Source organism: Mandrillus leucophaeus, unplaced genomic scaffold (genome assembly GCF_000951045.1).
Source record: "Mandrillus leucophaeus isolate KB7577 unplaced genomic scaffold, Mleu.le_1.0 Scaffold1110, whole genome shotgun sequence".
NCBI lineage: Eukaryota > Metazoa > Chordata > Mammalia > Primates > Cercopithecidae > Mandrillus > Mandrillus leucophaeus.
This window is the reverse complement of record NW_012099322.1, coordinates 717,329-744,495: the sequence shown is the minus strand read 5'-3', so window position 1 is coordinate 744,495 and position 27,167 is coordinate 717,329.

The window sequence follows — 27,167 nt, the reverse complement described above, 5'->3', positions numbered from 1 at the left end:
TGAGAGAAGTCGTGTAAAGTGTGGCCTCCACATAAATGCAGGGATAGATTTATAGTTGGGTCCTTGATCCATTAAGCTCCCTAGGATTGGAGAATCCCTGGAATTCTCACTACTGCCACACCCTTCCACATGCAAAGCAATTTGAATTTGTCCCAAATCTCATCCAGCACAAAACTCCACCACTCTCCTGCCCTCCCTCTAGTTGAAAGAATCTATTCTTCACCAAATTGGGTTGATAAACACATTTTGAAATATGGACATGTTCCTTAGGGTCCAGTCACCCAAGAATATTAGTGGATGAATATTTACTCTTTTGATTACATCATTAGTAGGCATTAATTTGAGATCTCACCCAATTTCTTCCTCTTGTTTTTGTTGTTGTTGTTGTTGTTGTTGTTGTTTTGAGACTGAGTCTCACTCTGTTGCCCAGGCTGGAGTACAGTGGCATCATCTTGGCTCACTGCAAGCTCTACCTTCCAGGTTCAAGCTATTCTCCTGCCTTAGCCTCCCAAGCAGCTGGGATTACCGGCACCCACCACCATGCCTGGCTAATTTCTGTATTTTTAGTTAAGTCAGGGTTTCTCCACATTGGCCAGGCTGGTCTTGAATTCCCGATCTCAGGTGATCCACCCTCCTCGGCCTTGCAAAGTGCTGGGGTTACAGGCACGAGACACTGCACCCAGCCTCAATTTCTGAAAATAAATATAGTTCTTAGAAATGCATAACACTAAACAGTACCGAAGGTCACTGAAGATCTAGTGACTTGAAATTATTTATTTGCTTTGACTAGGAGATCCACACTCCTAAGAGCCTCAGCTTTCTGAAGAAAGGATTGCCTTGAAGTCAAAGTCTTGCTATTTGCAAAGGGCCCATACTCCTTATCCAGGCATGATGCAGGGAGGCACCAAAGAACTTGAGCTAACCTTCAGATGGTCTCTGCAAGGTTTTCTTTATCTTCCTTCTTTCTTCCTTTACTTCTCCTTTTTATTCTCTTTCTCTTTCCCTTCCTTCCTCCTCTCTTTCTTCCTCTTTCTTCTCCTTCCTTACATTCTTCCTTCTTTTCTCTCCTTCTTTCTTTCCTTTCTTCCTTCCTTTTTCCTTTCCTTTCAAGGCATTTATTTCATACTATAGACATCCACTTTCTTATCCTTGTAACAACTAGCAACCCTACCAGGTGGTAATTGTTATTCCCATTTCTAGGGAGAAAAACCAATTCTCAAAAAGTGAAATGCGGATAATAGTAATCCAAAATGTGTTCCCTGAGGGAAGAAAGTCTCTCCTTCACAGCTGCAAATTTAACACTGAATAGAATGGGAAATTCTGAGTTCAGAGTTGCCTGAGAAATGATTTTGTAAGGAAGAAAGAAAGGAAAAAAAGGAAAGAGGTATTGCAGGTTTTATACCACAAATTCTTGCTGTTTCTACTACAATCTGCCTCCTAATTCCTGACTTACCATTAAATGAAGCAAGACAATAATTGGAAAACTCATGCAAAATCTTGCCTAGAGTTGTCTTAGGCCCATCCTCTGAGCTCTCTGTGTTCTAAGAGATAAGATCAAGGATAAGAGATAACCTCTAGGCATTATAATAACTAGATTTTAACCTAAACCTACATTCAAGAGCACACTGTCCACTGTGAATGGAAAAAACAAAATTGAAGGGAGAGGTTCTTTTCCAATAAACTCCTCAGCAGAGATTGCCTCAGAGTTTTTCCCAGATTTCAAAATAGCCACATTATGATTTTATAAAAGCATATCTCATGTGATCAAAGATTTAAAAACTGCTGTCTCTCACTAGCACAAAGACAACAGACCATAACTGGACAATATAAATTAGGGAAGCATAAGAAAATCGATTACCACCATGGTAAAGATTGATTTATTTTAAAAGTGCATTAAAGTAATTTCCAAGGTTTTTTGTTGGTTTGTTTTCACCCTACAATGGTTACTTTTATGTGTCAACTTGGCCGGGTTATTGGGCTCGGTTGTTTGGCCAAACGCTAGTCCTGATGTTGCTGGAAAAGTATTTCTTTGAGATGTGGTGAACAATTAAATCAGTAAACATTGAGTAAAGCAGATTACCCTCTGCGATGGTCTGAACATGTTCTCCAAAATGCATGTGTTGTCAGCTTAATATTTAATGCAATGGTGCTGAGACTCAAGGACTAATGGAAAGTGCTTAGGTTATGAAGACCCTGCCCTCAGGAACAAATTAATAATGCTACAAAAAGTGCTTGTGGGAGTGAGGTCAATCTCTTTTGCTTTTCTACCATGTAAGAACAGAATCTGTCCCTTTCTTGTCTTTTGGCCTTCTGCCTTGTGAGGATGCAACGAGAAAGACATCATCAGATGCTGGTGACTTGATCTTGGACTTTACAGCCTTCAGGACTGTAAGAAATAAATTCATGTTCTTTATAAATTACCAAGTCTGTGATATTTTATTAAAACAGCGTAAAACAGACCAGGACAGAAATTGGTACCATGAGTGGGGTGTTACTATAACACATATCTAAAAATGTGAAAGAAGCTTTGAAACTAGGTAATAAGTAAAGACTGAAGCAGTTTGCTGGTGAAGATTGGAAAAAAAAAAAGCCTGAATTTCTATGAACAAACTTTTTGTAGAAATATGGACAATAAAGGCCATTCTGATGAGGTCTTAGAGATGAGTAATGAGGTGTTGGAAAATAGAGGTAATGTCATCCTTGTTACAAAGTAGCAAAGAACTTTGATGAGTTGGTCATATCCTAGGACTCTACGGAAGGCGGAACTTAAGAGTGATGAACTGGGATATTTTGCAGAAGAAACCTCTAAACAGCAAAGCATTCAGGATGCTGCTGTGGGGCCTCTCTTAACTACTTACAGTAAAATGTGAAAAGACAGAAACAATTTAAAAGCATATTTTTTATTGAAAATGGAAGCAGAATGTTAAGATGTGGAAAATTCTCAGGTTGACTATTGAAAGAAGTTTTAAAAAGCTTGTTTAGGAGAGCAAACCACAGGTGTTTTCAAGAGACCATTTGATAAGGATATGAGTAGGAACAGAAGAAAGTCAGAGGCTATTCATCAGGACGATGGAAGAATGACAATGAAGGCCTTTCAGAGATTTTCAAGGCTGCCCCTATAATCACAGGCCCAGAGTGCTAAGGTTTTGAAGGCAGCGCAATTTAAAAGAAGGAGCCTAGGATGCCTGTGGTCACGTTGGGTCTTTACTGCCTATATTCTGGTACAGCACTCCTCTATCCCAGCTCTGGCTCAAGCAGGCCAAGTTTTGGCCCAGGCTGTCACTTCAAAAGGCACTAGCAGTGAACCTTGATAGCATCCATGTGGTGCTAATTCTGCAAAGTGCAAAAGCTGTAGAGGCATCTCTGCTTTCACACAGAATTTAAAGTAAGGCACAGAGAGCCCTTCTAGGACAATGTAAGGTAGAACTGTGGGGTCAGGGATGCTATAGAGCGTTCCCACTAAGACAATGCATAGTGGAACCATGGGAGAGGTGGTACCCTGAAGATTCCAGAATTATAGAGACACCAGCATGCAAGGCGAGCCTATGAAAGCCACAAGAGTATGATTTCAGTGACTGAGAGGAGAAGCCTGTGCCCTCCCCAGCAAAGCTGTGGGGAAGGGTGTACCCAAGGCCTTGGAGGCCCAATTCACACCCCGTTTGTCTGGAAGGCAAGACATGGAGTCCAAAGAAAATTATTCTTCATTCTTGAGATTCAATGCTGTCTGTCCTACTAGGTTTGAGACTTGCTTGGGACCTTGTATTAGTCCATTTTTACATTGTTATAAAGAACTGTCTGAGACTGGGTAATTCATAAAGAAAACAGGTTTAATTGGCTCACAGTTCTGTGTGGCTGGGAGGCCTCAGGAAACTTACAATCATGGCAGAAGGTGAAGCGGAAGCAGGCACCTTTTTCACAAGGCAGAAGAGGAGAGAGAGCAAAGAGGAAGTCCCACACTTTTAAATCATCAGATCTCATGAGAACTCACTATCACAAAAACAGTGAGTTCCTCCCACCAGGTACCTCCCTTAACACCTCCCACCAGGTACCTCCCTTAACACCTCCCACCAGGTACCTCCCTTAACACACGGAGATTACAATTCGAGATTAGATTTGGGTGGAGACACTGAGCCAGATTATATCAGACCTGTTATGCCTTCCTTTTTTCTTATTGCTCCCTTTTCAAGCAGAAATGTTTATCCTGGGCCTGTCCCACTAAGGTAATTTGAAAATGCATAACTTGTTTGATTTCATAGGCTCATAGCCAAAGATCAGTTTGCCTTAGGATGAATCACAACTTTAGTCTCGCCCATACAATGTTTAGATGAGACTTTGGATTTAGAATTTAAAGTTGATCCTGGAACAAATTGAGACTTTTGAATCCATTAGGATGGAAGGAAGGTATTTTGCATGTGAGAAGAACATGAATGTTTGGGGCCAGGAGCAAAATGCTATGGTCTGAATGTGTCCCCCCAAATTCGTGTGTTTGAAGCTTAATTCCTAATGCAACAGTATAGGGAGGTGAGGCATAATGAGAGGTGTTTAGCTGATGAATGGAGTAGTGTCACTGTTGAAAGGACTTGTAGGAGTGAGGTTGCTCTTTTCTGCTCTTCTTTCACATGAGGACACAGAGTTCCATCCTCTCTCACCCTTTTATATGTGGACACAATAAGACGGCCTGCATCAGATGCTGGATACCTTGATCTTGGACTTCATAGTCTCTAGAACTGTGAGAAATACATTTCTGTTCTTTATAAATTACCCAGTCTGTGATAGTATTTATAGGAGTACAAAATGAACTAAGACACCATCTATGCTGTAGGTGGCCTTCATCCAACCAGCTGAAAGGACTTAAGAGTAAAAATGGATTTCCTAGAGAAGAAGAAATTCTGCATCAGGCCTACATCATTAACTTCTGCCTAACTTTGCAGCCTTCTGGGCTGCCATACAATATTTGGACGTGCCAGTCCTCAAAATCATGCAAACTAATTCCTTCAAATAAATCTGTGGCATGTGTTGTAGGGGGTGGGAGAATGCTATAATAATGATAGCTTACATATATCATTACAAAATTACATTTTTAAACCAAAGATGAATTTAAGTTCTGCCCCAAACTTACTAAAATCAACATTTAGAGAAATTTAGATCTTAAAACTGGAAAAACCCTGAGAAGTCACTGGATCCCTCCTCCTCACTCGAACCAAGTTAAATTATATAATCATTTTTTCACCTCTGAGCCCACACCTTTCCAAGTCTTACAGATCTACAGCTAGTAATATAGTGCTGAGAGACAAAAGTCTAGAATGGAGTACTGCTGTACTATTGGAAGAGTACAGAATGACCCCACCTGTCTGTCAGTCACAGGATTCACCGGTCTCAGTCAGAAAGACTGCTTCCCAGCAATGCCTCTGATCAGCAATACAGAGTTCAGTCCAACCTTCTGCATCCTAAGCACAAAACCCAGTGCTACCGATTATCAACAATAATCAACCTTTTATTTCAGATTCGAGTTATCATAGCATTTGCCATGAAGCCAAATTAAAACATTTCCTTTTTCTTACATATTTTAATAGCAACAAAGGAGATTCATAGGGCAAATTGTCCTGTCCATACAATAATAATTTTCCATTTCTTTAGCTTTTTTCTTCTTATTTAACAAAACTCTTGGAGATTATCAAAATTTCAAACCTCCGACTGCACCATTACAGCAGTAAATTGCTGCGGAAATTGATCTATTCCTAGGTAGAGAGCCACCTTAAAAGATTCTACCATGTCGCTTTCAAAGTGACCCTCTGATGGAGCCGTTGGCTGGGGCTGTTGAGAAAGGAGCCCCAGGAGCTGACCTCTAATTTTCCTAATATTGCTCAATGTGTAAAACACCCATGATTTGTTGAGGTTGTTCAGCATGAGTTCTATGCAAATCCTCCATGGCAACGGAGTCCTTAGAGAACAATCAGGAGTACGTGAGAGTTGCTTTAAGAATGACAAAAGTGATTTTCCCTGAAAAAATTCTTGCTTCTTGTGGGCGGTATCATTTTTAGCTTTCCATAGAGAACACCGAGAAATCTTGGTAGCCAACTGTCTGAGAGCACGCTGCCTCGTCTCCTGACTCCTGTAATTATATTACGAAGTTTCAACATCCCTTGCCATTAAAGAAACATCACACCCTCTCACTGTATCTGCTGGCTTCGTTCCATCAAACACATTACCATCCAAGTGTGACAGCCATGCAGTTGATGCTATGGGCGACTGTTAGCAAAATATTTCTAGAGAGTTGTAGTAGAGTGCTTTTGACGATATTCTAACAGGCAGATGTTTTGGTTCACTCTCTTTGGTTTGTCTCACCTCTAAGTCAATTTGCCAATAATTGGCATTTTAAATTCAGATTATTCCTTTCTTCTAGTAGCAACTGTAAGTTCTTTAAAGTTTCTTAAACAGTTTCTGGATATTATTTATATCTTCTTTTCTGAAAAACATTAAATCCAGTGGTTAGTGAGGGAAAAAAATGTGCTGAGAAGACAAAAAGCAAATTGATAGTAACTGAGGCGGTAGTTCAGGCTGAATGAGTGCCATACCATCTACAACAAAATCCAATGAAGGAGAAGCAGCGATGCCAACCAGTTTTATCTGTCTTATCTTCTGTACAGCTCTGACATACTGAAAAGCCGGTTGCATGTAGTGGAAAGAACACTAGACTTACAATCATGAAATCTGGCTGGGAGCCTTCTGAAATACACAAAGTTAATCTTAATTTTCTCACGTACAAAATGGAAATAATACCATCTTTACACAGTTGCCACTGAGGACCAAATAAAACTTGTAAAATGTCAAAGCACATTTGAAGAAACCTCCAACATCTGTCATCTGATGTTTCTTTGCTATTTCAGACATTCTTTTTCTGCCTATTCTTTATTCCCAGAACACTACAGGCACACACGTGTGTGTGTGTGTGTACTTTTTTTTCTTTTTTTTTTTTTTGAGACAGAGTCTTGCTCAGTCACCCAGGCTGGAGTGAGTGGCGGGGTCTCGGCTCACTGCAAGCTCTGCCTCCCGGGTTCACGCCATTCTCCTACCTCAGCCTCCTAAGTAGCTGGGACTACAGGTGCCCGCCACCACACCTGGCTAATTTTTTTTTGTATTTTTAGTACAGACAGGGTTTCACCGTGTTAGCCAGGATGGTCTTGATCTCCTGACCTTGTGATCCGCCCACCCCGGCCTCCCAAAGTGCTGGGATTACAGGCGTGAGCCACCGCGCCCAGCAGTATGTGTACATTTAAGGGAAACAAGTGCAATTTTGTTACATAGATATATTGTGAAGTGGTGAAGTCTGAACTTTTAGTATATCTATCCACTGAATAATGAACATTGTACCCATTAAATAATTTCACATCAACCACCCCCTCTAGCCTTCCCACCCTTCCAAGTTTCCAGTGCCTCTTATTACACACTCTATGTCCATGCATATACCTTGCTTCGCTCCCACTGAGAAGTGAGAACATGCAGTATTTGACTTTCTGTTTCTGAGTTGTTTCACTTAAGATTTTGGCCTTCAGTTCCATTATTAAAAAAAAAAAAAAAAAAAAACACAAAATAAAACATGATTTCGTCCTTTTTATGGCTGAAGAGTATTCCGTTATGTATTTATACCAAAATTTCTTTATTCTTCCCTCGGTGGACACATAGGGTTGATTCCACATCTGTGATAAACATACTAGTGTAGGTGTCTTTTTGATAGAATAATTCATTTTCCTTTGGGTAGATAGTAGTGAGATTACAGGATTGAATGATAGTTCTATTTTCAGTTATTTGAGAAATCTCTGTGCTGTTCTCCATGGAGGTTGTACTCGTTTACATTCCCTTGAACAGCGTACAAGCTTTCCCTTTTCTTCACATCCTCACCAAAATCTGTGAATTTTTGACTTTTTAATAACAGTTATTCTGATTGGTAAAAGACAATATCTTGCTGTGGTTTTAATTTTCATTTCTCTTATGTTTAGTGATGTTGAATCACAGAATGTCTGCCACTAACATTGGCCAAAACATCTTATCCCAGATATGAAGAAACAAAAAGGACATAAGCTCACCTTTCCCCTTTGTATGGATGTCTTCCTGAAGGTTCTGAATTTTTAAGGCAGTTTCTCTAAGAAAAACCTGGAAGTGTGAGAACCCCTGAGTGTCCAAGGTCTCCACTTTATGATGAATATGCTTGGAGAACATTTGAATAGAAAAAAACAAATCCAATAAAATATTGTCATCTATTTAAAAAAGAATAAACAAAATGGAGAAGCCCAACTCCTTGAAGTTTTATGTATTTATTTATTTATGTATTCATTTCTGAGACTGGGTCTTACTCTTTCTCCCAGGTTGGTGTGCAGTACTGCAATCATATAGCTCACTGCAACCTTGCTCTCCTGGGCTCAAGTGATCCTCCTGCCTCAGCTTTCAAAATAGCTGGGACTACAGGCTTAGCTATTTATTTTACTTATTGTTTTTAGTAGATATGAGGTCTTGCTGTGTTACTCAGGTTGGTCTTGTACTTTTGAGCTCAAGTGATCCTCCCACCTCAGCCTCCCAAAGTGTTCAGATTACTAGCGTGAGTCACCATGCCCAGCTCCTTGAAGTTTTTAATACACCATGCCCTCATTAGATGGAACAGAAATCTCAATGCTATGAGTCATGATCCTATTTTTCCTGTTTCCTGTTTTCCCTCTCTCGCTCCCTTATTTATTTATTTATTTATTTATTTATATATTTCCCTCCTTCCTTTCTTCTAATCTACAACTAGTCAATATTAGTTTTCAAACTATTAAGGCTGCCAGGCAGGTTAAAATTTAATATACGTGTAATTAGTGGTAAAGTACAAGAGAATTTTCAAGTAAATAGCTCAGCAGCTGAGTCGGCCTATTGTGTTGCAAAATGAGCTATGAACTTATTGTGAGAAGATCTGATGCTCTACTCAGGACTGCTGATGTTGTACTGAGGAGAAGTTCACTCAAAATAGCTTGGGGAAAACAAGTGTCATGGTAAAGATGTTGGGATCACACAAGAACTGAACAAGACCTGCAACACAGCTGGACTGGATGGAAGATGAAGCCAGAGATTTGCTCTGGAATGAAAGCCGACCTTGAGCATAAATTGGAATCCCTCAAGAGTCAGGTAGGTAATGCAATTGTTTGAAGTGCCAAGGTGTCAGGTAATAGAAGAGCATGAGGCTGTGATGCACTGGCAAATGCCAGACTTACCCAAAAGCATGAAAATTAAATGCTTCAGACAAACAGAGAGCCAGCCAAACAGTATGAACCCACCTGTTCAAGACTTTTGCTAAAGGAGTTACTGCCCAGTTTTCTCTACCAGGGCCATCATGATATCTTCTTTTCTTTGTGATATTTTCCAGTCGTCTCTACTGAACAATCTGCTTCCTCTGTTGACTCATTGTTTCTGATCCTTTGCTTGCATAGGGTTCATTTGAGATTCCCTGCGTCTTCTACATGATGACATTTCTCAGCATACTTTTCTCTCCTATTTCTACTACCACTAATAACTGCATTCTTCTCTCAGTTTCCAAGAGAACATTCTGGTTACTCTAGTTAATCAGTAGCCCTAGGGTAGGGTGCTCACCTGTTGGCCCTTTCAACTGTAGATGAGAAACTCAAGTGAGAATACTTGAGTTTTGTGAATAGAGCATGTTAACCCAAGAAGCAAACGTGGAACAGATTTAGGATCTCTTTGAGTGATGTACAGTTGTATTCTGCATACAGTGGAGGGGGGGGAGGTGCCACTAAAAAATATTACAATCTAAATGGCCTTCCCTGCAGTGTACAGTGTGTGACCTATGCAACAGCGTGCAGTGGGCCTGGGTAGAGTCCCTTCTAAAATTGCAGAAACGAAAATTCACCAGGTTTGGTGGCTTGTGTCTGTAGTTCCAGTTACTCAGGAGGCCGAGGTGGGAGGATCACTTGAGGCCAGGAAGTTGAGGCTGCAGTTGGCTATGATCATGCCGCTCCACTCCAGTCTGATCAACAGAGAGGAGACCCTACCTGTATTTAATAACAAAAAAAATAAAATAAGCAATAAAATTGTGGAGATAGTAAATATAATGCTCATATCTAGTGACTATTAGCTAACTCAATTAGAATTTGATTCTGAACCTGTTTGGGGAAAATGTTCACAGTTCTGGATCTTGCTTTCTTCTGCATGAAACTACTTCAAGGGGTGTGTGTTGGGGAGTAGATGTTTGACAATAGCATTCCCAGTGTAACAATTCTAATGACACTGTGAAAGGACTGAGTCTCTTTAAACATGGAAATTCCAGGGAAATATTATTTAGCTACACGGACTACACAAAAGGACTCAAGGAACAGAAAAATAGAAGTGCTACAATATTAGTAACTGTAATCGTTAAAATAGACATTGTTATGTAATGGTAATGAATTGTCAACAATGATAAAAACTATATAGGATTTGCCAAAAATTGTGCAAAGTATTTGATTTTTCCACAAAGTATGGGTTACTCTTACAGACAATAATGTAAATAAATGATATTATTAACCCAAAAATGAGGATTCAGATGTAATGTGACTTTGCTGCAATGAGTTTTTATTGTAATAGCGAAATTATTACAGTGAAAGCAAAAGTTTTTATTGTAATAATTATGTGAATATCAATATTTGTTCAGTAAGGATTATTTTATTTTGTGGTACTCAGAGAATAAATAATCTGTGCTAGTTCCACGGTACAGATGAGCACACATTGTTGAATACCTGCTATGTGCCAAGAATTTTTCTAAGTACTGGGTTCAATATAAGTAGACACAGTCCTTGGACTCTTGAGCCTAAAGCGGATTTTAGTCTATTTGCAAATAAATTTATATTTCTTTTGTAGGACCAATTAATGGACCACCAAATAATTTTGTGGGTGTAAAATACCCTGTGTAAAATACTGTGTTGGACTATCTAGAAATGCATAAAGGAGGTATGATATGGTTCCAATGATCGAGAAACTTATATTCAAATTAGCAAAATAAAACAAGTATATGAAAAGTTAAGAAACAACAGGAGTATTATTTCACAAAACTATAATGTGACAATAGCTTAATAAAGGTTAATTAATTCCTAGTAAAAATTTCAGACCTCTGATTCAGAACACGTCATTTCCACATGGATTGATTTACATTGATTTACATGGCTGTCTCCTGCAGCATTTCTACCGGCCAGATAGCTGCCAGATACAATCTTTCAAGTTTCCTTATTACTCCTGTTATTCGTTAGATGTGTTGTATATACAGGAAATACAACTATGCGACCTCCTCATTTGTCACATGGGACAAATGTATATTTAACATTCTAATACTGTAGATGGCACTTCACAAATTATTTCAAAAGTCTGGAATTGTTTTCAATCAAGAGAAAACACACTTTTACATTGATAAAGCTTTTCTAAATTACCAATCAGAAAATAGATCCATGCTAATTTAACATTAGTATTCAAATGAAAGATATAATCGGCACAAGGCTAAATTCTATGTCAATTTATATTCATCATCTTTTAAACCACGTTTTAAAAAGTAAGTTTATTGATATATATATAGAGAGAGAAATTATATACTGTATCATGTCCATGATGACTAAGTTTATTGAATTTGGCAGATATAATCAGCAAATTTTATTTGAAATTTTTAACAAAAAATCTAATGTAAAGGATCTGTAGTCCAAACATAATTAATTCTTAAGTTTAATGATAAATTCATGAAATTGTGGAGATAATATATCTTAAAATTATGTCAACTGGATTTCAGGTTTTTTAGTATGAAATGTGACATTTCGGATATCTGCAAATCACTAGATCTCACTGTCAAACCATACTGAAATGAAGAAAAAGAGAATTATTGTTTACAGCTAGTATTTTTTTAGTACCTACTATATGCTAAGCATTATTCTAGGTATTAGGAATATAATAGGAAAAAATGTCCTTTTCTTGGGGAGCATGGATTTGCGTGAAGAGAGATAGTTAAATAAATAGATAAATAAATAGTATGTCAGGTTTACTGAGGTTTATAAACAAAGCAGGATAAGGGGAATGCAGAGTGAGGTGCTGCAGTTGTTATTTTTTTAGGGTGCATCTTATTGGCAGTTTTCATGAAACAAAATTCGAGTGGAGACAGAAAGAAGTGGTTGGAATAGGCCATTGAGTTATCAGGGAGAGCATTTATTGTGCGGTCGCAAGGGAAGCAGCATAGTTGGATCCCAGCATAGTGGGATCTTTGCAAGCAGAGCTGGAGGAAGCTTGGATTAGCAGAATGGGGATGGGGTAGTAGAGGCAGAGGGACAATGGCCATCAGGGCGTAAGGGCCCTGACGTAAGGGCCGTCACTTAGAACATTTGCTCTAAGTGAGAAGGGGAGTAATTGGTGTGTGTTTTTAATATAAAGTGGCCAAAATGTGAGTATTTTCTCTGTGGAACCACACTGTACATGAAGGGAAGAGAGGAAGCTGGGGTTTATTGAGAAGTTAGTGTAATAATCAAGCCAGAAAATGATGGCTGTTTTGATGAAGGTTTAGCAGTAAATGGAGTGGGAAGGTCTCAAAACCCTAATGTATTTTGAAAATATGTATATTAAGCGGCTTTGCTGGTGATTTGCTCAAAGGATACAACAGAGGATTATAAAGAGTGTAACCTCAAGTTTTAGGTCCTGAGTATCTGGAAGTGTGGAGTCGCCATTTGCTGAGATGAGGAAGACTCAGGGATGTGAGGCTGGGGGTGGGAGCGGAGAATTCAAACTTTGAACATGTTAACTCTCAGAAATGTGAGAAGCAGCCCAGGACAGGGCTCAAGTAGGCATAATCTGCAATGTAAAGGGTGAAATTAAACAGGAGACAGAAATGTGTGCATTTTCAGCAGAATTGATAATATTTAAAGTCATGAGAGTAGATCTTTAAACACTATAGGATTTATTTAAATTTTGAATGTACCAATACCATGTTGGTGTGGTTACTGGAGCCCTAAGTACTAGGCTTCATACCTGGGTGATGAAATCATCTGTACAATAAACCCCCATCACACAGGTTTGCCTGTGTAACAAACTCATACATGTACTCCTGAACTTAAAAGTTGAAAACATTTTTGAATTTTTAAAAACAATTCTGTATTACAATGTGCATTTCTTTAGGAGTGGTATTGGGTATATCTGCTGTTACGCAGGCATCTGTAGATCTATAACTTGTGAAACCGTATTTTATTTCCCATATATTGTTGTACAAATAGCATTGTGATAACCTTAAAAGAAATCAATTTAAACATTTAAGAAGTTCAACACTAAAAAAAGAAAACAAAAAAAGAGTTGCTGTTTATCTGTTTTCTTCTTGTCAACCTTTTACAGATTTTTTCAGTTGTAATCATTCTTTTGACAAAATTTCTTCTTTTGTTGTATTGTTCACATTTATATCCTAAGAACCACATTTTGACTTTATGAATCATGAAGGGATATATCACAATGTGATTAACTTCACTTATATACCACATTTTGTATTGCTAAAAAAGAGTGCCATTGATTCACTTTGGGGCCATTCCAGAGGGCAGCATGCAGATATTAGCAGTCCGATTCCGTGATGGATAATTTTATGTGTCAACTTGACTGGATTATGGGGTGCCCAGATATTTGGCTAAACATTATTTCTGGGTATGTCTATGAGGTGTGTTTCCAAATGAGATTAGCATTTGAAGTAGTAGACTCAGGAATACTGATTGCCTTCTGCAGTATAGCTGAGCCTCATCTAATCCATGGAGTGCCTGAGTGCGGCGAATGGCAAGTAAAAGGAGGATTTGCCTCCTCTTCTGCCTGACTGCTGAAGTGTGGCATCAGTCTTCTGGGCTCTGACTAGGATTTACATTAACAGTGCTCCATGCTCTCAGGCCTTTAGACTCAGACCGAGACTCCAACTCAGATTCTAGGATTGACACCATCTTTCCTTGGTCTCTAGTTTGAAGACAGCAAATTGTGGGGTTTCCCAAGCTCCATAATTGCATGAACCAATTCCTTGTACTAAATCTCCGTTTTGTTTTGTTTTGTTTTCTGGAAAACCCTGACTAATAGAGGTTTGTATTGAGTAGAGACACAGAGATAAAACAAATGTGTACGTTTGTAGTATGAGCTTCTTCACCAACAGAAAACCACTGGGCCAGAGGATGTGATAGTAACTGTCAGCCCTAACTGAGCTGCCAGCTAGCTTGGGGACCACCAGCTAATCACTAGACCTTCTCACTTTATTTAAGAAAGGAAGGACCGGACCAAATCGATCATTTTAATACTCTTCTAAAAAATATACATGGGATCATCAGAGTGTAAAAAATGCAAAGAAAAGAAAACAGCTTCTGGGGCAATGTAGCTCCTCATTCTTGGTGGAATTTAGTTGTCAAATTCTGCATTATTTGAGGAAGCAGTGAGGAAACACCTGCAGAGAGAACAATTTGAAAACCATTAAATTCTACAATCTCTAAGATCTGTTTCCTTCTACAATCGTGGATTATGACTTTAGGATTCTGACTACTAAGCACAGTGATTAAAAACATAGATTTTTTTTTAACCAAATAGACCTACATTCAGATCCTTTCTTCAAAAGCAGGCATTGTGCCCTGTTACCTCCACACAGAGCCCACGGAAGAGTGAGCACAGGGTTGACTGATACATAGGCATGAAGACATGATAGGGTTAAAGCCAGGGCTGTTTCTCTGTGTAAACACCCTCCTTTTCACCCCAAATAGGCAAACATCTCTGAAGTCACAATGACTCAGCCGACACCAACAGGTTTGGAAGAATTCAATGTTTGTAAACCAGAACCTTCTCACGGATATGCTTCCTCATTAATCTAACAGTGCTCAAATCTTTCCACCTGCAGGGATGCTTTCTTCAAAGCAGAGATCTATCAAATCTCTTTAGTACCTAGAACGAAGTAAGGAGAGACTGGAGGATGGGAAAGGAGTCCTGTCCCTCTCTGCTTTTCCCAGGAAACCGTTCCACTGACAGTGAGGCCAGCATTCACTTTCCATCACCGCTCAATTTTGACCAGACTGTCCCACCAATGGTAAGAACTCTGAGGAAAGCCGAATTATCTCTCCTGGGAGCTACAGTGGAGTAGAAATTGTCCATCCCCAGCACTGCTGCTGATACTGATAGAGGAAATTATGCTCAGCACTGTTCTATATCAATATTCTGACCTCCCATCAGATTATATACCTTAGTTCAAACTTAACAACACACCGGTATTCTTTCTCTTTGAAAATGTCTTTTTTGTTAGCACTTTTGAAAAAAAAAAGGGACATAATTTCTGGGTTTCTTTTTATGAGTTGATTAAAAATCATTCATATTCATGGGGACATAGAAAGACTAACTTCATGTACCTTAAAATAGAGTTAAAGAAGTAATAACCCTTCATTTATTTCCCAATAAATTCCAAACAGAGCAGTTACTTTTTATTAAAATAATCTATATGACATCAAGTCTAACAAATTTCTAAAAAGTCACATAGAAAATTACAGGAAAGGGTAACTTATCCAATTGTTCACTAAATTGAAGTTCCTTTCCTTACAGTCTCCCTATTGTAATTATTTTTGATCCTTTTGATTTTAAAGTCTTGCATTTTTTAAATTGATAAGCTGAACTGAGTCTATCTATAAGGAGATAGAGTTTAAATCTTAAATTCAAAACAATCCTTCTTTTGATTTTAAAGTCTTGTGTTTTTTAAATTGATGAGCTGAACTGAGTCTATCTGTAAGTAGGTAGAGGAGAAATCTTAAATAAATTCAAAATCAATCCAAAACCTTTTTCACCTTCTGCTTTCAGCTATTAATTCTCATGTTATCTATAGCTCTCCTTTTCCCAGATTCTTGTATCAGAAAATGTATCTATAGCATTTAAGGAGGATTCAATTTTAAGGAAATATTTTAGAGAAAGAAGGTGAAAGATGAAGAATACAAAATAAACGTACAATGAGTAATAATTACAGTGTGTTTGTGTGTGTGTGTGTATATATATATATATATATTTCATATGTTTCAAAACCTACACTTGCAAAATTTCATTTCAGAAAGAAAAACCTATCAAAGCATATCATTTTAATTATACTTCTATTACCAGGGGACTATGAAAGTGTATATTAAATTAATGAAATGGATTGCCTTGGTTCCACAGTGGTTATTAGCAGGAAGAGCTCCCAGTTTTCATATTATGTACATCACTAACTTTAATTGCATTAGGCTGAGCTGGGAGAACTATTTTTAGGAAATATTTCATCCTCAATACAATTTCTGTTGGCTGTCTGCCTACTACTGCTCCAGGACTGAGAATTCTCTCATAAATGTTAACTTATTATTTCTGTCAGTCATGCTTTCTCACATACCACCTAATGAAAACTACCCAAATGACTTAGCTTAGGCTCCTGGGAGGACACCAATGGAGCAGGACAGGTGAGGTTTCCTTGTTGGCACTCAGGGACAAGTGCGTGGTCATGCAACATCTGGATGTGCATCCACGTGTGACCCTACACAAGCACACAGAGGGCCAGTGACAAACCTGGGATTCCTGCAGCTTGGGGAAGTTACTGCCCATGCAATCCAGAAGATGAAGATGTTATAAAATAAAAAAAACTGAAGCACAGAGGAAATGAGCTTTCTGCTATTTGTGCCTAGCAACTCACTGAGGTTTCTGAGTCTGACCTCAAGTTACTGGTGGAATCTATGATGGTAAATACAGGGTGTTTAATGTCATAGTATTTCTGGTGCCAAGGTCTCTACTAGAATCTAGGAGTTACAAACCTGATAAAGAATTTAGAAATTATGTACTCCAAAACTTCCACTTGATAGATAAGCCCACTGTGAACAGTTGACATAGCTTTTGAGAAGGAAAATTTGGCAGAATCTCTTGAAATTTAAGACATGCATAACTTCAACCTGGCAAGTTATCTGCTTAGAAATATATCTATCTACCTCCTCATAATGTGGGCAAAGATATGTGGAGTACTGTTTATAATTAAGAAAAAATAGAAATAACCTGAATACTTAGTAATAGGGAATATTTGAATAAAGTAAGGTGTATTCATACTACAAAACAGCATAGAGTTGTTTTTTTAATATGTCTCAGATTATATATTACAAGGCCTGCAATATATATTAATTGAGAAAACCAATTCACTGTATACTAGATGGAATATGACTTTATTTAGGTAAAATGAGTTGTGCAATGCAATTTATAAATTAGGTAACCCAAAAATTTGTATGTGAAATTTACATCTACACATCATGCATATTTTACATACATATGAAATAGATTTGTATATGTATTATATATGTGGGTAAATATGCATACACATATGTAACTTTAGGGAAAGTTAGACAATAAACTTTTAATAGAGATGGGGAATGAGGAAAGAGCAGGTTATGGGGATAGATGTTGTACTTTTTTATTCTATATTCCTTTACATTTTTCATTTTGCCATAATAACCATGTATTCACATATTACTGCATAACTAAAAATGTATACAGGTTTTTTTAAGGAAGCTATAGCCAACAGAAGAAGTTACTTGCATGCTCAAAATCATTCCACTAATTTATGGTAGAACTGAAATAAGACAGAGAGGACGAGCACTCTGGGATAAAATCATGACTGTCACAGATCTTAGAACTGAAAGACCTCAGGACTTGATAACAATGGCAAACCTTTGTCTATGACTAACAGTACTCAAGATACTGCTTTAAGTGCTTTACTCATATTAATTTATTTAATCCTCAAAATAATCCCATTAGGTGCCCATTAATATCTCATTGGTAATGCCATGTTTGCAACATGGGCATTGTAATCCCCTCCATGGTATGCACACCCTACATTTGCTTCCTCAGACTGCCTCTGAGGTTGCCTTTGGTCAATGAGACAATAGGAAAAGTGATATAAGCAGAAGCTTGAAAAGTCCTTGGAGGTCAGGGCTTGTCTGTTTTTACCTCTGGGACCCCTCCAACATCGTGCGAAAGAGCCTAGACTTGCCTCCAGAGCAAAGAAAGAACACCTGGAGAGAGCTTGAGCCATCCTTGCCAAACCATCGTCTATCTGAGACCTCAGACACAGCAAAAGAGGCCTCCCCAGACCATCAGGAATGCTGAGGGGCCTACCTGCTCACAGACACAACCCCTATTTCTCAGATAAGGAAACTGATGCCAGATAATTTGTAAGTGGCAGAGCCAGGAAACAAATCCAAGCAGTTAGCTCTAGAATCTAGCTTCTTAATCACCAAGTTATGTACTTGATTGGCACTCATGATAAGGAAAGACACACCCCTGCATCATGAAGTGAATTTGTCCCAAGGAAGGGGCAAGCCACAGCATAGGATGGAAGAGGCCATTTCAAAGGGTCAGAGATGGAAGCATTTATGTCCTCAAGTGTCTGTCTTTGTGGATGTGAAGTAAGAAAGCAAGAACTAACCACCCTAGAGGGGTTAACAAGAACAAGGATTGGCAAAGACAGGATGATGACCAAATCCAATCCACCATCTGATTTATATAAAGTCTTATTGGAACATAGGGGGCCCATCAGTTTCTACATTGTCTGTGGCTGACTTGCATTACAATGGCAGAGTTGAGCAGTCCCAACATATGGCTTCTAGAGCTGAAAATATTTATTATCAAGACCTTTTTAGAAAAAGTTCGCCAACTCATGATGTAGAAGGGGAGACAATTAGTGGGGTCTAGAGGTAAAGTTGGAGACCCAGACATTATAGTTATCAAGAGACTTCACTGGAGGCTGAGGAATTTAGATGTCACATGGCATGTCATTAGAGAACTCCTCCAGGACCCACATGGAGGAGGGAAGAGGAGCCCTGAGAAACTGACATCTGGAAAGTAAGACTAGAGTGAAGATAAGCCAGTCTGGAGACCAGCAAGAGGTGTATCAAAAATGATGTTATGAAATGAGGAAGCCTCTAGGCTAGGAGTGATAGAAATATCCAAGAGAAGAGGATGTGGATGCAGCCTTGGAGTGAGGCAAAAATTGCCTAGATGCAAATGATTCTTGGTCCTGTGAATGGCTAATACTTCAGCCTATTGCAATGGGTGAGAGGTAAATTTGGCAGCCACCTCTGCAAAATCAGGTGATTATTAGTGTTGGTGCAAAAGTAAAGGTAATGGCAAAAACCGTAATTACTTTTACACCAACCTAATACTTTGTTATTAGGTTGGTGCAAAATATGATTCTAATGTTTTAGAATTAAATTCTAATTAACATTAGAATACTAATGTTTTGCCACTACCTTTAATAGCAAAACCACAATTACCTTTGCAGCAACCTAATAGGAGGATGCAGCAGCAAGTTCTCCACCTCCCCTCCTCCCCAGAGGAGACTGTTATTTTCTCAAGAACTTACTCTCACCACCACTCTCATCTTGTTCTCTCTCCCAGGTTGTCAAACAACTTCCACCCACCACTGTCTGACAGCAGGGAAGCTAGGTGGAGGGTCCAAGCCAACCTCCAATTCCATTATAGATGAACTGTATCTTGATAGGTTTACTTTATTTGCTCATATTGATATTCCTTCTTTCAAATTAGGAAATTTAGTATCAGAAAATGTGTTCTGTGGAATATTGCACAAATTTAAAAAAGGGTAGAAGAGAAGAAAATTAAGTCCAGGTGAATCTATTTCCAAAGTCTATACTTTTTCAGCTAAAGTGTGAACAATGGGCAGTCTTATTTATTTTTCTCAGAATTCACTTTCTAATTTAATTTTATGCCTAATTTGCAGTACAAAAATCTATATTTACTATCACAATTTACCTTTTCTTCCATTCTGTGGCACTAGAACAGGGTAAGTTTTGACCAAATGCAGCCTCCTCTGAGCCCTCTTCTCAACAAGCCTCAAACTTAGCCTATAAGAACTACAGACTCTCAACACAAATGTTTTTGTCCACTCCTCTCACCTGCCAACACATGAAGAGACTTGAAAGCACTAGCATAGTGTCTAACAGCTCAAAGCCATGTCTCTAGGACCACAACTCTAGTCCCCTTTTAAATTCCTGCCTGGGAAACCCCAGTGCTCCCCAAAAAACTTGCCGTTCATCCAGCCAATACCTGAAGACAGGACCGTGTCTCCCAGTCTCTGTGGGAGGACAGGGACCTATCTTCCCTAAGAAAAAACTAATCACATTGACCAGCCAACATCTCCACTTTCGTGCTTTTTGTCAATTTCCACCTCCCTGCCTCTGCTTCTGTCCTGGCTAGTTCCCTTCCTACTCCCTAGTTCTCCCTTTAAAATAATCAGTCACTCCTGCAAAAACCTAAGAGGAGCTTGGTTTCCAGGACTCTCTCCCCTACTGCTATAGGCTGAATAAAATCTGCTTTCATCACCTTCCACTCCTGTCCTTCCTTATTTACCTGACAGTTTCCCTCTCTCCCATCCTCCATTGGACCCACTCCTGCCCCATAGCTGAACTTTAAATGGAAAGCAATTCTTTCAGAAATATAATCTCCATTGTACATGCCTTAGCTCAATATTTCTTACCAAAACCTTGCCGTGTGAGAAATATTCTCCTTATTTTTCCAGATGAGGAGACTGAGGTTCAGAGAAAATAAATCATAAAGTAACAAAACAATCAAGTTGTAAGACAGAAACAGGGTGTAAACCCACATCTCTTAAACACTGGGTTTGACTGCTGTTTTCTGGAAACCAGATAGTTGACAAAGTCTTAACGGAAGTTAACATTTGAACGTTGTTCTGAGCTATTGGCTCTCATCATCAACTGAAAAGAAAGATGAGAAGTTTGTAATTTATTCTTTTTATCTCATCCCACCCAGTTGATCCTAGAAAGTCACTGGTTCCTCCAAGACATCTACTGCTTTAGATTTTGTTCACTCAGCTCCAAGACAGAGAAGACACTTCTTTACCCATTTCTTTCATGAAATGATTTTAATTCTTCCATCGTGCTGAGCATTCTTCTGTGAATGTCACTGAGAGACACAGAGTGACATTTTCTCTGGGAAACTGCACCCCCAGCAGTTCATCCATGCCCTCCTTCTACAAATGAGGCTCAGAGTAATTCAGCTTCAGATCACATTGGGTTTTTTTTTTTTTTTTTTGAATCTATGGTTTAAACATAGTTATTTTTTACGTGATCATCTAAAACTCCTAAAATCTGTTTGCATGATCTAATGCTAAGAAACTATTCTTTGTTCTCCATTTCTGTAATTGGTTTTCTTGGTTTAACATGCAGGTCATAATATCTAGTCCAGTTTAATTACATTGTATTTGGCTTATATTGTTTTGGCCAATAAATAGCTTTCTTGATCCTGGCTCTTTTATATTCTCTTTGATCACAACTCAGAAGTGGCTGGTTAAAAACCATACTTTTGTTCAGTTTAAGACTCCAAGTGAATATATCCCCAAACTCTTTAATTGCCTTACAAGAGAATTGCCAGTGGGTGCACAGCTCCTACACAGCTAACTCCCATGTTTGCACTCAAGAGCATGACAGCGATGGGACTTCCCACTTTTTGGGAAAGAGTGCTTTCTTTTCACAGTGTGTGCATTTTGCACTGACTTTTTTTCCCCCAGAGATAGTGAGATCAACTGTGTTTTGTAATTTAAAAAATCTGTTATTGCCATGAATCAATGATATGTCATGTGAAGAAAATGCAATTAGGCAAATCTAATAGAAGTCATGATAAATGCACACCAAATATTTTTACTTCAAATTAGCATATAATAACTAATATTTGCCACATGCTTTACACTAAATGTATTCCCTAATTTGATAAATATGGAAATATTTAATAATTTGTGTACAGGTCGTATTACCTACCTTACTGTGCAGATGAGGAAACTATGAAGTATATATGCTTGCGATATGTTTTATGTCACATAGGCTAGTTAATATTTATAAAAAAATTCCAAGGGAGGAATGTCTGGTTCATGATGGTGAACTAAATGCTCTTTTAACTCACACCCCCAAATGAGACAGATAGCGGTTTAACTCTCCCAAAATAGTAATAAAATTTAAAGAAAACATAGTGAATAATCCAATTAAAAATAAAACATTAGAAAATAGATGCAGCTTAAAAGATGAGCATTTAAATATAAGCAGAGATAAACGTAAAAACTGAAGAAAGGAAAAAGATAACCAAAAGAAAGCTGGTATATCTACCATAATTTAAAACAAAGTAGACTTTATAGCAAAAAAAAAAAAAAAAACTACTAGAAAATATGAAAGGCATTTCAAAATAATAATAGAAATCAATAGAAAGATACAATGGCTCTAAATGCACTTACTAACCCAGCTTCAAAATACATAAAGTAACAGTTGATAAAATTAAAAGGACATAATAAGAAATCCACACTCAACACTGAAAATTTTACCACATATCTCTAGACATTATATTTCAATAGAAATATAATATTGAATAAATATAGTCAGACACAAATATGTGCATATTAATGATTGCTTTTACAAAAAGTTCAAAATTAGGCAAAACTAATCTATGCTGACAGAATTCATAGTTGTGCTTATCTTTGTGAAGATGGTGAGTACTGACTTGGAGAAAGCTCAAGAGGGGATTCATGTTTCTATTAATTTTAGATTTCTCAATCTGGGTATTACTCACTTTATGCAAACCCACAGAGCTACAGTCTTATGACATATACTCAGTTTTGTACATTTGTTTTAGTTTTGTAAATAAGGCAAATTATTTCTCTCTTCTGCTCTCAATTCCCTGATATTTCCCCTCAAACTGTGAATAACTTTGAACAGGTAACGATTGACCTCATTGCCTCTCCTGGCAGGTCTCAGTTCATACAACCTAGAGCCATATTGCTGACATACCAGGCAGTGACCAAACTGCCTGCATCCCTACTCCAACCCCAAATGCCTTGCTTCTCCTTGGACATCCAAAGCAAGCAACTCCCTCCTTAGAATTCTCTTTCAAGAAGGCGCTTCTCCCAAATTGCTTCCTCATTCAGGTTGCGAATGTTACGTTATCAGAAAGGCTTTGCCTGACCATCGTATCTAAAGTAGAAACCTCCTTCAATTTTTTGTTTCTTTGCCCTTCTTTAATGTTCTTTACAGAGCTGATCACTATGTAAAATTATATTGTATGTCTATTTGTGTATTTTTTGTCTACTCCCCTAGGGGCAGAGTCATGATATTTATTTTTCACTTTTATATTCACAGAACTTTGAATAATATATGAGCTATTCAGTGTTGAAGAATTGAATGAATAAGTGAAATGAGCTAAAGTTCCATCTTTCATGGCTAGAATTTAATAGTCATCATCTAAAATAATATTAAAAGGATATTATTTAACTCTGTAAAGATAACCAGAACTAAAATAAAATATGAAGAGTGTGAAATTTGGAAGTGACAGAGTAGAGAATTGTCGCTTTTCATTACAAGAATTTATGCGTTATTTACCATTGAATTTAACACTTTTTTATGTTTTTAGCTTTAAAACATGAAAAAATAAAGGAAATAAAAATATAGGAAATGGGCTCTAAGTTCCATTATTTTGCTCTAGACTCTACTCTTTCGTTATTTATCTGTCATCCTTAGCTTATTAACTGCTTCTACTAGATGCTGTTGACACTGATGTATTTACAATATTGAGCCACTTTTCAGGCTATAGTAGCCCTTTGTAACCAAATGGGATTGTTCTAAATACAAGGGAAAATCTCTGCATTAACTATGGTGGAATAAATGGTGGGGGTCCACCTGAGTACACCCATGGGTGACTGGCTGTGATGTAATGAATAACTCATACTGACTAAGCAGGTTGGAAGGAATGGAAAGTGTGCTGAGGCTCCCCTGATCCTGAGGTCTGCACCCTGTTGTCTACGCAGAGTTCACACATCTGGGCAAGTATGCAACATCTCCATCAACACACAGGAAAGCAGAAAACAATTATCCAGTTAATGTCATGCAAAGAGGGTACTAGAGTGTAGGGAAATAAGACATTTTGTTTGATATCTTATTAAAGGTGTTATGTATATGGATTTAAAGAATGCATCCTAATTTTCTTTACTTGTCATGTGTCTTTGATGGGTTGTTCTATAATGTGTGACAAAGCTTTAGTATTCATTAAGTCAAAGTTCAACAGGGAAGAAAACTAAAAATATGGCAGACTTGCATTTCCTTAAAGGCACATGTGCTGAGATTTTTGTTTCATTTTTACTTTTCTGTATAACCCTAATTTTCTTCAAGCTAAAACAATATAATTGTTCTGTCAAGAAAATCAAATGGATTACAGCCACATGGTGTGTCTTCTGTGAATGAACATCAGAGAGTTGCTGTGTGCTGGGTTCAGTTTGGTGATCTTGCAAGGTGAGGGAGCTGAACTGCATCTCTGTCCCTGTCTCCTTATGAACCAGTGATGTCCCCTCAGCCCTTCAATAAGCAGAGCATGTACCAATTTGAGGATATTTCCCCCAGATTTTACCATGTTTGGGTTCATCTTTTCATTTTGCTATCTGTGCAAGAATTAAGTATATTTCCCCAAAGAGCCTTTTCCCAACCACCTCTCTAAAATTACACATTCATTCCTTCACTTCACCATATCAATTTGTTTGCTGCTTAGCAGCATCTGTAATTATTTTATTGACATACATTTATGTGTTTATTCTCGCTGGGCTGTGAGCTCCAGGATGGTCGGGACTACTTCTGTTGCTTCATTCCCAGCAATTCCCTACACCTAAATCAGTGTCTGGTGCGATGATGGGAAAGAAGAGAAGCTGGCTGGGTGAATAAAGAGGTAGATTGAAAAGGAAGAATTGTCACAGTAGAAGCACTAACGTACTCAACAATGAGTTGCTGAATGTGGAATGATATTTTAGGTTTTTAAATAATATTTCTGTTGGTAAAGTGTATTAATGTCCATTATCATCATTGGATGCTGTCAGCAGCCCTGGATAAGTGCAGAGGAAAGGCTCAGAAACATTCTGTGATTGATCCGAGGTCAACCAGCCAACAGATGACAGAGCCTGGAACCCTGGGCCTGCGTTCTCACAAACCGCACTCCCTCCACTGCGCTGCAGCTGCCTCCTCTAAAAGACATTTTGTTCCTTGTCTCTACCAAAATTATTTATAATCTCTAGCACTTTGCTTCATTGCAGTAATAGCAATATTTGCACAAAACAAAACCATCTGATAAATCTACCAATGCCTTGGTTTGAGAGGCAGCTTTTTTCCCCTTTTCCTATCACTGCTGCTACACGCAATGCTGTTTTGCCAAAAAGTGTCACATGGAACTAGCACCTACCCTACATCAATTGAACTTCTAGGTGCATTTAGACATTTAAAAAACAGTCATTTGCACTTGGATTAATTAATGTAGAGATTAACTTTTTTAATGGATGCAGTATCATTTCTCAGCAGTCTAGACATTCACATATTCACGAGTGACCATATCAGTGATACTCATATAAATCTGGAAGTGAATAAAATGAGTTGGGTCTGTCAGTGTCTTTTCTGAAGCAAGCAAACAAAAAGCTCACCTACTTCAGTGTGACCTACACGTCCAATTCCATGGGATATTTTGAACTGTTGAGACTTATGAATGTGATGAAAACAGGAGAGATTTAGGAGTTCAACTGGTAACGGTTCTCTAATAATGTGGTATGTGAATTCCTAAAAAACTACTTAATAACTAGAAAAGAGAGTTGTTTTCAGGGCCAACTTAAAGTAAATTAGGAGCTATTTCTTTATTTAAAACACACACACATACACATGCCACACTGAGGTATAACGGTCTTTTATTCAACGAAAGAAGGATCCTGACAAGAAAATCCTCATACCATATTCTCTGTTACAGCGCATGTTTTACTAAATCCTCCTTTCCTTCCAGAACTGTGAGACTTTGACAGCAAGTCACTTAACTCTGTCCAGCAGCAGCTGTGTGGGTTTTGCATAATTAATTATTTATACCAAGGCAGACACAGTAATTAACATCCAGATGAATATAATATTCTGATCAGAAATACTTTGCATTTCAGCCATCCCTCAAGCAAGTAGCTGTCAAAACCGGACTGTTTGACAGAGTGGGGCCTGCCAAAAACCTCCCAGACATCTGTTCTGTAACAAAAAGAACAGATTCTCAAAGCAGTGTGTACATATATTCACTGGTTTCAGTAGGCAAGGAATAGTTGATTACCTTTTCACAAATTCCGGTCAATTTTGTCTGGTTCCAAGAACATCACTCAGCATCTCACAGAAGGGCTGAATTTTAAATGAAAAGTCTATGTCTCTGTGGGTGCCAGCCTCGCAAATGCAGTCAAATAAAAAATCCTGTTCAGTTACTCTTCAGATCTGTGAATGGAAGTGTCATGACATTACTTTCATCCTTCCATGGCTAAAAAACCAATAGTCTATGAATTATTCTTAACAACCATGTAGTTCCTTGACACCAAATTATATTGCCACTTGTATAGAAAAATGGAAATACATGAACTGTATTAAAATTTGTAGATTTTTCAAGAAATAGTGGGACAACATCACCAACCGGCAGCTAGACTGTGTTTATGCAGATTAACGCAGGGCTTCCAATGCAGTTCACATTGCTTCCTGGACATAGTTGGATTTGGATGCTCCCCTGATCATTTTATCAATTCCAAGCAGAGTGGCCACTGCCAAGACATATAATTACTGCCCAGGGCTGGCGATTGTGACTAATATGACTAGATGGATTGGATTATTTATAACCCAATTAATTATTTTGATGTCAACCTGGAAATACGGATTGGGAATCAAAAGACCATGATACTAGTTTCAGTTCCATCTTTTAGGATCATTTTTACATTGGGCCAATCTCGACTACCGTAAGCATCAGCCTCATCATGTGCAAAATGGGAATAGTTAATTTATCTTGTTTATAGATAATGTTTATAAAAGCTTTTTGAGAACTTTCGAGATCTAGGTTATAATATCAAATTCTGATGATAATACCAGATGTACATAAGGACATGTTTTTGCTCCAGGGACACTGACACTTTTTTTTTTTTACTTTCTAGTATCAGCAGGCTCATTTTTAAGATTGTTAGATGATTTAGCAAATAAAAATATAGGCTGAGCTGGGCGCGGTGGCTCAAGCCTGTAATCCCAGCACTTTGGGAGGCCGAGACGGGCGGATCACGAGGTCAGGAGATCGAGACCATCCTG